The 14,076-nt window shown below is 44.5% G+C and overlaps 1 long non-coding RNA gene across 4 annotated transcripts; it reads right to left on the reverse strand.

Annotated features, from left to right (window-relative positions):
* Positions 1-252: 252 nt before the first annotated feature.
* On the reverse strand, positions 253-3,260 carry LOC119321306. Of its 4 annotated transcripts, none has more exons than XR_005155133.1 (3): positions 2,893-3,260; positions 2,644-2,701; positions 253-1,775 (listed from the first exon to the last, which is right to left on the reverse strand). It is a non-coding gene; the product is annotated as an uncharacterized LOC119321306 (long non-coding RNA). The 4 variants fall into 4 exon arrangements; XR_005155135.1 differs by having other exon boundaries at positions 253-1,333; positions 1,719-1,775; positions 2,644-3,260; XR_005155134.1 differs by having other exon boundaries at positions 253-614; positions 1,234-1,775; positions 2,644-3,260.
* Positions 3,261-14,076: the final 10,816 nt, after the last annotated feature.

A 14,076-nucleotide genomic window follows, 5' to 3' on the forward strand; every position in this document is an offset into this window, starting at 1 on the left:
AAAGTATAGTCGGTAAAGAGGTCTTTCCCTAGGGCGCACTTCTCAAGCTCTAGGGAACCATTTCTTTACCTAGGGCCCCAGGCGCTAGGGAAAGAGTTCATCTCAGCTGTTTATCCACCGTGGAAAGGTGATTTACCTACAAGAACGTTTGGCTCTAGGGAAAGATGGTGGGGTCCAAGATATATTATATTAATATATTTGCCATATATAATATGCAATTCAAATTTAAATTCATATCTGCCATAATTTAAATAATTAAATTCTGAGCCCAAATTCAAATTTATAAATTGCAGCCAAAATGCAATGTACACATCAGATTCTCGTTCAATTACACATACATCAGACTCATGGTCAATTTAGAGCTAACCATTTAAGAAGTAAACTATAGCTAAAAGAACAACTAAATCAGCATGTACAGGCGCTGTTGATCTGGGCAATTATTTGCTACTATTAGTCAGGCCAACTATCTACATCTCTGATTAAAACGGATGTCAACACCTTGTGCTGGTCATGCAAAGTATCTACACCACTCATCAAGACCTTGAGCAAGATACTGAATTACAAGTTAGCATGTCCATCAACAGCAGACCATGGCCACCCGTAAGAACATGTTCCTGAAAACAAAGAAGATAATTCGATGATAAATAAAGTGTTTGAACACAAAGTAAGCCAGAACAGGCTCAGGTTTATAGTGAGCAGGCCTAACAATTCCTAACAAGGATACAGTATGATCTGGACTAAACCTAACTCTATCTCAAGCAAATAACATCCAGTCAGGTTCATTGACATATTTACACCCCGCTTGGAATCGGTGTATAATTATACATCCGTGTACAATATACATGTGTACATTACCGGCCACACACGATTTTCGTCAGAAAAAGAAAACGACGGTGGAAGGCGTGTAAATTTTACAGGGGTTTAGCAGTGAGAAACGACAATCCAATCATCACCTTAGTTGCACTAATCAATAGAAAAAGTACAAAGTACAATATTCTGGTGTTGGGCTCAACCAATTTTGCTTCTTCTCGATAGCAAATGAAATTAACCAAAGTTACAAGTTACAATGCCGTTTACCTATACAGGATTTAATGGGACAAAACATCGAATGGTATAGTTCTCTCGCACCCCACATTGTAATATAGGAAAAATGAATCATTGTGTAACTTCAACGAATACGAATCTTAAATCTTCCATATATCCTTCTATGAAATAAAAGAAGAGTTATTTTACCTTACTAGTAAACATGCACACGCAATGCACGTCTTCATTAACCAATATAGATTCAACAAAAAGACATGACATTGTAGTACTTGCATCTGTTACTTTGTAACTGCACAAGGCACATAGATAAATGATACAGGTGTATCTCCTGGAATGAGTATTAAAAAGTTTATGGGGTGACGATAAAGCAGCACATTAATCCAATGAAAGGCCGATTTACTGGTACAACATTACATGAGTGGCAAAACAGAAGAACATGCCATGTTTGAATTTGCAAAGATCCCATTCGTGACACTAAAACTGACAAAGAACAATATTATTGAGAACCCAATGTAATCAATGTGTAAAAATATGTTTCTGCCCTCTAAATCCTAGTAACATACTGATAAATAATCATAAATTTTAAGCAGCATCATGAAGATTTTCAGGGGAGTGAAATACAGTGCTCCAAGATTTTCAATCTCTTTCCACTAAAAAGCACAGGGGCTGCTAACCTCTCAGCCCATCAGAAGCCCCAACTGTCTTGACCATCTGAAAATATTCTTCTGAGCCTGTTCAGAACAAGTGAAGAAAGACATGGCATTGATGTGTCAAAATAATTCAATAATACAAGAAATCTACAGTTCACAGCACTGTGAAGTGAATAGGCTTTTTGGGGCAAAACGATCCCACACCTTAGCCCCTGACATTATAGCCACATAATGACGTTAAATTGACTGCTTGCAAGACTACGCTGTATTTATACAGCAAACTGCAATTCTCTAGAAGAATTGAAGATGATATGCTAGTTATATAGCAAACAACAGTTCTGTATTTATACATCAAACTACAATTCCCTAAAAGAATCGCAAGATAGTGTGGTAGTTATATAGAAAACAACGTTCGGGCAATCCGACAAAACTAACACAGTTATCACCTTCTCTTTCTGTTAAGAACTTAAGATTCTTAACACTCTGAACCTATCAGCTATGTAAGACTGGGGTGGGCAAGGATTGAATTATCACTTGTTTTGCTATTTCTCTAGTATAAGGTAGTATTGATGGCATGCAAAATGAAGTAAATCGGCTGGAACCAGTTAGTAGCTAACCGAACATGTTAGATGTACAGAGCACGCATATTAGATAGCTAGTCAGATTGCTAGATATATGTGCATATTGAGCTAGCTACTTCAGCTTAGCTATCTACGAGTGTGTTAAGCCTACAGCAGAGATGATCGTATCTAGAAATAGTAACACGGCTATATAGCACTCACGTTGGTTCATCGGATAGTACATTCAGAATCCCATGAGATGTATATTGTACAAAATCAAATGTGCTCCACATAATTACAAATTAAACAGCAATGTTTGGGACAGCAAATTGTTCCCCAAAATATAACCTTGGGATATTAAGTATCATCATAAACATATGAGTGCTCACCTAAAAATTTACGTCTATAGCTGGAGTAGAACCAGATGCGCCTGCAGAGACATTGTACCTATTGATCGTTAAGCTCTTATACTAAATTAAATGTTCAGAAACATAAGCCTCACCTCATGTTGTTCCTCATCAACTAGTTCCTATATATCTCACTAAGCTATAGCCTATAGCTCAAAGATTTCAATATCAGTTAATCCTAAATATTCCTATACACTAATCACCAAATTTGGGGAGGGAGGGGTGAGATACCTTGGCTCCCTACCATGCTCACATTTAACTTCTGGACAGCTGGCCGTCAGAGTAGAAGAACAGGGATGCGCGCCTGGGCACCCGTCGTACGCAAGCAGAGGAATCAGAGGGATGCCCGCCTAGGAACCGGTCGGAGAGCAAGCCCCGCGGTAGGTCCGGTGGGCATCAAATCGGCACGAGGCGACGCGGCCACCGAGATGCGAGGTCACCAGGCCGTCGCAACCCGGCCGATCTGCATGGGCGGCGCGGTGCTGCCACCATGGATGGCGCAGCGTGGTCACCGTGGTCGGCTCCGCGGTGGTGATTTAGGCCGGGATCGACGGCGAGGGATACTGGCGAGAGGCGGCGAGTGGCAGGGCGCAGATATGGGAGGGCAGGAGCAGTGGCGGAGCTTCAAAGAAAAAGTTGGGCGGGCCAAGTTAAAGAAAAGCACAATTTTTCTAGGCATATATGTCAACAAACAAGTTAATGGCCAGATAATCATATTCTACATCATTAGCAACATTGTTTCAATGATCTTCATATACTAAAGCACGGTTAACAAAAAGTATTAAGCATTAGGTATGAACTCTTAAGAAAAAATTGCTTTCTATCTTCCATTTCTATGTATAAATTAGTAATAAAATGCATTAATTATGCTCAGTTCAACCAATGGACAACAAAAACAGACTACTCCAAGTTACCCAGCGGCACGGTTGTCACTTATGAGGAGGTAAACTGGACTAAGTGCATAGTTATATAAAATATCATGAAAATCCTGGGCGGGCCATGGCCCGGTTTAGCCCCAATGAAGCTCCGCCCCTGGGCAGGAGGGAGAGATTGGGCGGCGCTGCGAATGAGAGAGAGAGGGAGAAGAGATCAGATGCTGGCAGACACCTCCTTTCCCCTCACTGCGCGGTGGGTCCGGACCGAAATATGGCGTATAGACCACTAAAAAACAGAGCGCGCTGGTAGCAGAAAATTGTCAGGCCACAACGTGCCCAGAAACTTCAGTTATCGGACGGCCAAGGGAGAAGATCATCAAGACAGTGGACGGCTCGCATAGCTCGCCGTTTTCTCTTTACTGTTGCTTTTCATTTTCATCCTGTTGCTTTCCAGCGTGTGCCAGCTGAGCTTATAAAGCCAGCCACCCCCATTGTAAACGTTATGTCATTTTCTGATGAATCATTGATCCATACTCTAAAGCAAAATACAGCATATACTTTGATTCCTCTCACCATACGCGATCCTCTCATCATACGCGACCCTTCTAGAATTCTTCTTCCCAAAATCTCGATCTAGTTCTCCCTAGGGCATGACAATTGGTATCAGATGCCATGCCGCTCCTCGGCGTTGAGTCTAGCTGTGTAGGTGAATTTGTTCCCACGCTCCTCTCCCAATTCCTACGGCGATTCGGTGGGCGGCGGGGTACCGGCGGCGGTAGACTTATTCGGCGACAGCTCAGGGTCGGAACTGGTTGCTGGAACACATCGTTCCTGCGGTAAAATCCCAGGTTCTCACTGGGTGGTGTTGCAGAAGGGGCGAATCTCGTAGGCGGCGGCAGGAGTTCCAGATCCGATCGGGTTTCCAGTTCGCTAGCTATAAAATTCCCCTCGGTTACCTGGAATCTCGATGGGGCGTTCGAAGCCAAGCGTTGATGACGGAGATCTGGCTGAGTTGGTAGCCATGAAAGGCGACGTGCTGCAGAATCGAGAAGAAACAGCAGAACTCCGCGGTGAGATGGAGGATTTGCGCAACGATGTGCACGCCATCCACCTCAAGCAAGATGCTATGACCAAAATCATGTCAGGGGTACAAGATGCAGTCTCATCATTGAACACCCAGCTGGCTACCATGGCTGATGTGCTCAAGTCCTTCTCTCCGCCTCGAATCCCGTCTCTAGTTCAGCCAGTTCCTCAACCTCGAGCCCCTCCTGAGGCACAACCATCAGCAAAGAAAGTACCAGAACAAGCGCAAACTCGACCAACTACAGAAGAATTGCGCAAACGCCTAGCTAAGGAACAAGAGAAAACAAGGCAGATCTCCCTACAGATACCTCCCAACTTACCACCTATCAGAATTGCCAGCAACTCGCCCCCCCCCCCCAGGGTTTGTGGATCACAACAGGAAGGAAGGGCGGTCAGGAAATGTCACGCCCTCAACAGTTTACCGAACAACACACACACCGGCATTCCACAATTTTCAACCCCCTGTCGTTCGTGCTCATTGGGAAGATTACTACAGAGAGTATGAGCAAGAGATGAGAACTCAGTTTCTGAAATCTATCACCAAAGGCCCTCAATTGGATTTCCCCACATTTGATGGAACCAACCCTGTAGGCTGGATCAGACAAAGCGAGAAGTTCTTCCAAATGGCCGGCACTCCCACTGATTACAAGGTTAATTTGGCACAAATGCACATTGTCGGCAAGGCTGATGTGTGGTTGCGCAGGTCCAACATCCTGAAAAAGAAACCGAGCTGGGATCAACTCTGCACTGAACTACTTCACAGGTTCTTTGCATCCAGTTCTTATGATCTCACTGACAGATTCAATAACTTGAAGCAGAACACTTCAACTGTAGCCGACTACACTGAACAGTTCGAAGAGATCATGGCTGAAGTACAGCAAGACAACCCACAAATCTCTGAAAGTTGGTTTGTTAGGTGCTATGTCAATGGGTTGCGATCCCAACTTAAATACCAGCTCAGGCCACTCAGACCAGTCACACTCACAGATGCTTGCTGGCTGGCAGTCGATTTGGAACAAGGAGCACCAGCTAAAAAGCAATTTCAGCAATTCTCTACTTCAACCAAACCAACTCCAGGGTTTTATAAAAACACCACAGTGGGAACAAAGAAACCTACTGAATTCAAAGCTCCTGCAGTCACACAAAGAGCTAGAGAGCCGGGGAAGTGTTGGAGATGTGGGGACAACTGGTTCCATGGGCACAAATGCAAACAAGCACCTGCCATTAATCTGCTTGTGGGTGAGGAAACAGAAGAGCCACCCCCTGAACAAGAAACCTTAGAAGAAAATGGTCCTCCAGACCAAGGAGCACCTGAAGAGCGATGTATGAAAATTTCATTGCGAGCAATGTAGGCAGATAGTGTCAACACACTGTCTATCTCAGTCAACATTGGAGGCAAAACAACTATTGCACTAGTTGACTCTGGGAGCAACTCTACCTTCATGAGTTTACAATTTGCTCTCCAAACATCCTGCACCATTGTCAAGGATAAATCAAGGGCAGTATCAGTTGCTGGAGGGGGTAAACTCTGGTCTGGTTCTTATATTCCAGCTACAAATTTCGCAGTAGGAGAAACACAATTCACTCAGCAATTCAGAATTCTGGATTTACCTGGACATGATATTGTATTGGGATGTGATTGGATGGCACAACACAGCCCAGTAGCCTTCTCTTATGATCCCAGGGAACTAATTATTAAACACAACAAAACAACAGCAGTGACAATCCCTGCTTGTGAGCCAATTACTAATGTAGCAGGAATAGATTGTGTGGAGCTGAACATGCTACTTTTAAGTGGAGCTCCTGGATATGTGCTGCAACTAGCAGAAGATACTTCACTGAGCTGCAAACAGATCACACCTGTAGAACCAACTTTTGAGACAGTGTTACAAGAATTCCCTGAAGTTTTTCAAGAACCAGTGGCTCTTCCCCCAAAGAGAGAATGTGATCACAAGATTCCCCTCAAACCAAACTCTGCTCCTCCAAACTGTAAACCTTACAGAGTGCCTCACATGCAGAAAAATGAGATGGAGAGACAAATTGACCAGTTGTTGCAATCCAAAATCATTAGAGAAAGTCAAAGTCCATACTCTTCTCCTGCTATCCTGGTTATGAAGAAAGATGGAACTTGGAGACTGTGCATTGACTATAGGAAATTGAATGCAGCAACTGTCAAAAACAGATACCCAATTCCTGTCATAGAGGACCTCCTGGATGAACTACATGGAGCAAAGATATTCTCCAAACTGGACTTGGGATCAGGGTATCACCAAGTGAGAATGGATGAGCAAGACATACCAAAAACTGCTTTCAAAACTTACTTTGGACATTATGAGTTTTTGGTCATGCCATTTGGACTGAGCAATGCACCAGGCACTTTCCAAGCACTAATGAACAACATATTTGGTCCATATTTGAGGAAGTTCATCTTGGTCTTCTTTGATGACATACTCATTTTCAGCAGAACTCCTGAGGAACATGCTGAACATTTGAGAATTATCCTCCAACTCCTAAAGGAACACAAACTGGTTGCAAAACTCAGCAAGTGTGTTTTTGTTGTTCCCCAAGTGGACTATCTTGGACATATTATTTCTGGTGAGGGAGTACAGACAGATCCTACCAAGATTACTGCAGTTGCTGACTGCCAATCCCTTCTACTCCCACCAAACTAAGAGGATTCCTAGGGCTATGTGGATACTACAGAAGATTTGTCCACAACTTTGGCACCATTGCACGACCCCTACATGACATGCTCAAAAAAGGACAGTTTCCAGTGGACCTTTGCTCAAACCAGTGCTTTCAATCAATTGAAACAAGCTATGATATCTGCTCCTGTCCTAGCACTTCCAGACTTCCCTGCTCCTTTTGTCCTAGAAACTGATGCTTCAGGTCTTGGTCTAGGAGCAGTCATGATGCAAAAGGCAGGCCCTTAGCTTACTATAGCTCTTCCCTAGGTCCTAAGAATGCAGCCATGTCAACATATGAAAAGGAAGCATTGGCAATCATTGAAGCCTTGAAGAGGTGGAGGCATTACTTCCTAGGTAATGACCTGATCATCAGAACTGATCACAAGAGCTTGCAGTTCATGACAGATCAGAAATTGGCCAATAGCATATAGCACAAACTCATGTTGAAACTGCTGGAATTTAATTTCCAACTGGAATATAAGAAAGGCAAGGACAATCTAGTAGCAGATGCCCTTTCAAGAAAACATGCCTGTATGGCCATCTCCATGGTCACACCAACATGGATCACAGCTGTGGAAGAGTCCTACAAGCAGGATCCCCACTGCCAGCAACTACTGGAACAACTGCTACTATCTCCTGACCACACATCCCACCAGAATCAACTGCAAGATGGCATTGTCAGACATAAGGGAAAAATCTATGTGGGCAAAGATCTGCCATTGAGGAACAGATTAATGCAAGCCCTGCACTCCTTTGTAGTAGGGGGACACTCAGGAATGAAAGCTTCTTATAATCGGTTGAAGCAAATTTTCTACTGGCCAGGCATGAAAAAGGACATGGACCAGTTTGTCACCATCTGCCCAGTATGTCAAAAGAACAAAGGAGAAACTTGCCCCTATCCTGGTTTTCTGGATCCCTTACATATTCCAGACATGGTATGGACACACGTCAGCATGTACTTTATTGAGCGTCTGCCCAAGTCTGAGGGAAAAGAGGTCATATTTGTGGTGGTGGATAGGCTCTCCAAATTTGCACATTTTATTCCCTTGTCACATCCTTATACTGCACAAACAGTAGCAAGAGCATTTGTGGACAATGTACTCAAATTGCATGGGCCACCGATTGCTATAGTGTCAGACAGGGATACCATCTTCACCAGCAAGCTTTGGCAGGACATTTTCTCAGCTATGGGGATTGAACTGAGATACAACTCATCGTACCACCCACAGTCGGATGGTCAAACAGAACGTGTTAATCAGTGCATCGAGAACTATCTTTGCTGCATGACTTCTACTGCACCAAAAAAGTGGATCAAGCACCTTGCCATGGCTGAATATTGGTACAACACATCCTTTCACTCCTCACTGAAGAAGACCCCGTTCCAAGCCTTGTACGGCTACCCTCCTCCAGACATCAATCCACCCCTGCCCTCCCTAAGTACTACAATTGAAGCAGCATCTTTTCTGTCTGAGAGAAATTCCATGTGGCAACAGTTGAAAGCTAACCTGGCAGCAACCCAAGCTCGCAAGAAAAAATATGCGGACAGAGAACATTCAGAAATAACCTTAGAAGTGGGCGACATGGTCTACCTTAAGATGCAACCGTACCGTCTCAATGCCTTCGGTTTGCGCACCCATATCAAGCTGCAGAGCAAGTTCTACGGCCCGTTTCGCATAACCAAACGAGTGGGCAACGTAGCCTACAAACTTCTTCTGCCAAGCTCCTCCACCATCCACCCGGTGTTCCATGTAAGCCAGCTTAAGAAGCACACTGGGTCACAAGCTGTTCCATGCGCTGATCTGCCCCTGGTAAGTCCATACGGCACGATCCGCACAGAACCAGTCCATGTCCTGGAAACGAGACAGATTCCCCGCAACAATCTTCCAGTGGTTCAATGGCTCGTCCAGCGGGAGAATTTACCGCCTGATGACGCTTCCTGGGAAGATGCAGATTTCATCAAGAGCACATTCCCAGCTTTCTTCAAACAGACGGTTCAAGCTTGGTTCAGTAAGCAACCTCCTTGAGGACAAGTTCAGTTTCAGAGGGAGGCATTGTCAGGCCACAACGTGCCCAGAAACTTCAGTTATCGGACAGATAAGGGAGAAGATCATCAAGACAGTGGACGGCTCGCATAGCTCGACGTTTTCTCTTTACTGTTGCTTTTCATTTTTGTCCTGTTGCTTTCCAGCGTGTGCCAGCTGAGCTTATAAAGCCAGTCACCCCCATTGTAAACGTTATGTCATTTTCTGATGAATCATTGATCCATACTCTAAAGCAAAATACAACATATACTTTGATTCCTCTCACCATACGCGACCCTTCTAGAATTCTTCTTCCCAAAATCTCGATCTAGTTCTCCCTAGGGCATGACAAAAATGCGCGGGAGGCCACCATCTGGCTGAATTTTTCGGTCCAGTGCTGTCAACGTGACTGCCTTCACCTAGCGAAGGAAACAACTCTAGGTAAACCTTCTCTTTTGTTTTCTTTTCACATGGAAATTCGTCTTCCCCTAGAGTGCACTGTTCATAACTTTTTTTCCCTTGAGGAGGTAAATGAGCCTTAGGTAAAGACCTTGGCCTTAGGTCAACATGGAATAAGATCTCCCTGCCTCTCCCTCATTTTGGAGATGCTTCTTCATATTAACGAGGCATGTAGAAGATGGTGTGTCTCTAGATCTAGTTCTTTGTGTCTGCAATTTTCCCTGGAGGTTTTTCTTGGTCACGTTGTCCCGTGGAGAGGACAACGTGGTTGTACGTCCTGATCCTCCGGCTCTAGTTCCTCTCAATACAGGTTTTGGCCCCTCTTTATATATAAAGAAACATCCAAACACCGTACACAGCCCGAACGATACAAGATGAAGAGGGAGCCCTCAAACAATGCCGATCCCAGGATAATCAGATCATGCAAGACGCACACGGCCATGCTACGAAGAGAGAGAATAGGAGGAACTGAAACCAACCGCCCACATCATGGTGCATCCACCATAATGGAGGAGTAAAAGGCATCTCCTTTCGCTCCTAGCCCGACATCAACCATCAAGTCTAGGTCAACGCCTCCACGCTAGGAGGCACCCACTCCCGCTTCTCCAGCCAGTCCCGGTGGTCTGGGGGAGACACAACCCCATGATTGTTCACAGTCGTCACCGAGCACACCCACATGAAGCCATGTCCATGGTCTTCGACATCAATCTGTTCGACAGGTTAGTGGAATCCCAACCACCACCAACTACCACCTGATCCACAAGGAGATGGACCTCGTCGCCTGCGGATGCGTCCTGGGCCGTGCCAACCTTCACCTACCCGAAGCAGGAGCTCCGACCCACCTCGAGCCCCAAGTTGATCAGCCCGGGCATGAGCCCCAAATCCCAACTGTCACCACCATGCAGGCGACCCGCGTCATCGACCTAGACCCATGAAAAGAGAAGCACCACCACCACCACCACCACCACCACCCGTGCCCTACAGCCAAACACACCATGACCACCCCACCCTAAACCAGTCATCACCAACAGATCCACTCCAAGAAAGAGTCGGGCCGGGCACTCACTATCCCACCGGAGTCGGTGGCCAAGGACCACACGCACCCACCACCTCCGTGCACCTGGCCCTGCACCACATGTCACACCCCACGCTAGATCTGGTCAGGCACACGCCTGTCCACCACCACCTGAGTAGGGAGATCCCCGCAGTCGTCGACCGGGTACTACAACGGTGCCGCGCGGCCTTCCGTCGGCAACGTGCAGAGACCCGCGGACGCCCATCGCCTCTGTGGGCATGCTGTCCTGTGCCAGGCAGGGCCCTCGAGCAGAATGGAAAAGATGACCTCACCGCCGCCCATGCCGGCCGAGCTTCACCCGGCGGCGCTGCTTGGCGGCGTCAGGAGAGGAGGGCGATGGAGAGGCGGTGCGCTAGGGTTTACCCTATCCGCTTGCGGGAGCGGCACGGGGGGAGGGGAATTATCCCTGACTCCAGTTTCGACCAACGAAGATTGCCCAAGCTCGACCTTGCCGTGGAGTATGTAAGATTTTTGTTCCCTGACTCTGATTTGTCGGAACTGGGCCATTCCACAAGACCTCTCTGGCATTTTCTTCTCCGGGCGGTGATTTGCAATGTAGTTGACGGTGCCAACGTCTTCTGGTCTGCATGAACGACTTCCCATCTGTTGCCTTCCACAAGCTTCTAGGTTTAAGAAAGTTCTCTTTGCTGAGATAGAGGCTTAGAGGTGGCACCAAGCTTTCCACACGACGTGCTACTGGTGGATGCAGCGGGAAGAAGACTTCTGTAACCCAGATATTTGGATGTAATTTCAATTTTTAAGGGTGTTTCTGTAAGGAATTGTGCTACTTAATGTACGGCCTTTAGCCTTTTCGCAAAAAATAAGTCTTCATGAGAGAAACGTCCAATTTTGCGTTTGAATCCATGTATGCGAAAGCTCCCTCATATTTGTCGTAGACTCACATCTAGTTCATGTATGGGTCCAGGCATATAACTAGTTATTTTTTTGACTTTGTGTGCCTGATAATTGAAACATATGTCTATAGTTGATTGTTTGTACATAGCCACCATAGTTCTATATTCTACATAACCAAAGGATCTGATAATCACAGACATTATGATTAAGGATTAACGGTGTAGATATTATAGCCTATGTGGATGTACCATGTAGCTTTTAACAATATGATATGATATGATATAATATAAATAATAGATATATAGATCACACACACATTGATGAGACTTCTCCTCATGCCAATCACTCTAACCAACAGTACTCATTTATAAAGAACAGTCCATGTGGCCAAGCCAACAAGCCTCGGCACAATCGTGACCTAGGAGCTATAATTCGCACATGTTGCCCCATGATGTGTACTAATCCCGGCATAGATCAACGAGTCGAGGCATATATCAAGGACCCTGATAAGTGTCACATGTGTGGCACGAACACATGGCAATTCCAAATGTTTTTATGGCAATTTTAGTGACGAGAGGATGACAATTTTAGTTTTCAAGCATGACAACTTCTTTTCGGATGGCAAATTATAGTTTTTCTTTTGGGTTTGTTTTTTCTTTTCGGATGGCAACTTTAGTTGTAGAAAATGTCAGAGCCGGAGTGCTTCGTGCCATACGTGTGCCACTTATCATTTGATAGATCAAAAAGATGAGCAGAGAGCAACCGCACTAGGATGCCCATCAATGGTTCCCATAGTAGTTGGTAGGCTGGTACCGCTTGCACTCGCCTATAGGTCACCCTAGGTGTCCCATATTGATAGTCATGACTTACAAATACATTGCACACTAGGAACACCAGCCCCATGGTGTGAAAGAACTTCTGACAACACCAAGAGAAGATTGGGCGTAGCATCCTCGGCCGACGTTGTCTGCAATGGAGTCGAACATGGAGACCATGCCCTCGGAACCGACATCTTTTCTTTGTAAAACTAATGTATACACTCCCAGTACCTCACAATCCTACGTATTACACATATCCTTTTTGAGGTAAGTTTATAGCTACCTTTGTGAGATTAGTGTGAAAATTGCCGAGAAACATGTCTCTGCTCTGACATATATAGCCCGCGATGTTCTGTTGGCCATGAAATCAGGTAAGGTAAAGGGGATCAGCATGGTGGCATATGCTTGTTTACTTGGTCATTATAAGGAACATGCGAGTCTCTCCAATCATTTATTAGGAGCAAGAATTGGGAGCTGGAGAATCTGGACGATCTTCGAGTGCTTCAAAACTTGTCGTCCTTGAGGCACCTACCTTTCACATCCTTTTTTTTGCGGGTGAACCTTTCATATCTTTTTGGCTACAAATAATAAGATCAATAGTAATAATCGTTGGGTCTGACATAGTACATACGGATCTTCACTTTAAGGGCATATTTAATTCTAAATATTCTAGTAGAAATTTTGTACGATAGAATCAGGATGCATTTTTCTTTGTAGGTCCCTTGATTTGTAGGAATTTTCATTAAAGATTCTAACATGCCATGTTACATAATTTCCAATTAACTCGGCCTCTTGGAATGATTCTTTTGATTTTCCTTCATTGTAATCACATAACTTTGGCACAAATTCAAGCACATTGACATCATGAGATATGTAAATGCAATTCTGCATTTTTTTTCTATTTTATGTGCTTTTTAAATCTAGTGAATCAAATATTCATTAAAAGATCGTTGGCAAGGATTAATTGGCAAACAAAACACATTTTTATAGGGTTGACAATTACTGTTTTTTAGCCTGGTTGTATGATAATATGGTTTGATAATTAACCAAGTCTTTTTCTTTTCTATACATCGGGTCAGGTCTCTTATTCGCTGGTTTGCTCTGTGCCCGTGATCTCGTATCACAAGAAAGCCATGGAGAAAGGGGGCACATGAAAGAAAGGAGTACATAAAGAAAGGGAAACAAAACAAATCTATGAAATAGAGATCGATGGAAGGAGATGGAGAAGAGAAACCCTCCTCCTTCATGGCATGTAAGTCATGGTGTGGGCTAAAGAGCAAAAAATTCAAACATTACATATAGGTTGCATAATTACATGTGGTTAGCTGTAAGATTTATAACAACACACATTTAGATCTTCCCATGAATTTGGGGACAAAATTTGAGAGTTTGAGTTTGTTAAGCTCTCCTAAAAACGATTTGAAGCATCATTACAAAACTTATGATCCTAGCGCAGAAAACCCCATAATAAAAATATCTTAACAATAATGATAAATTCTTGGAACTCACAAAGCTGCATGCATATTTGAGAAACCAAAACAC

This window comes from Triticum dicoccoides, chromosome 6B (assembly GCF_002162155.2).
Source record: "Triticum dicoccoides isolate Atlit2015 ecotype Zavitan chromosome 6B, WEW_v2.0, whole genome shotgun sequence".
NCBI classification, from domain to species: domain Eukaryota; kingdom Viridiplantae; phylum Streptophyta; class Magnoliopsida; order Poales; family Poaceae; genus Triticum; species Triticum dicoccoides.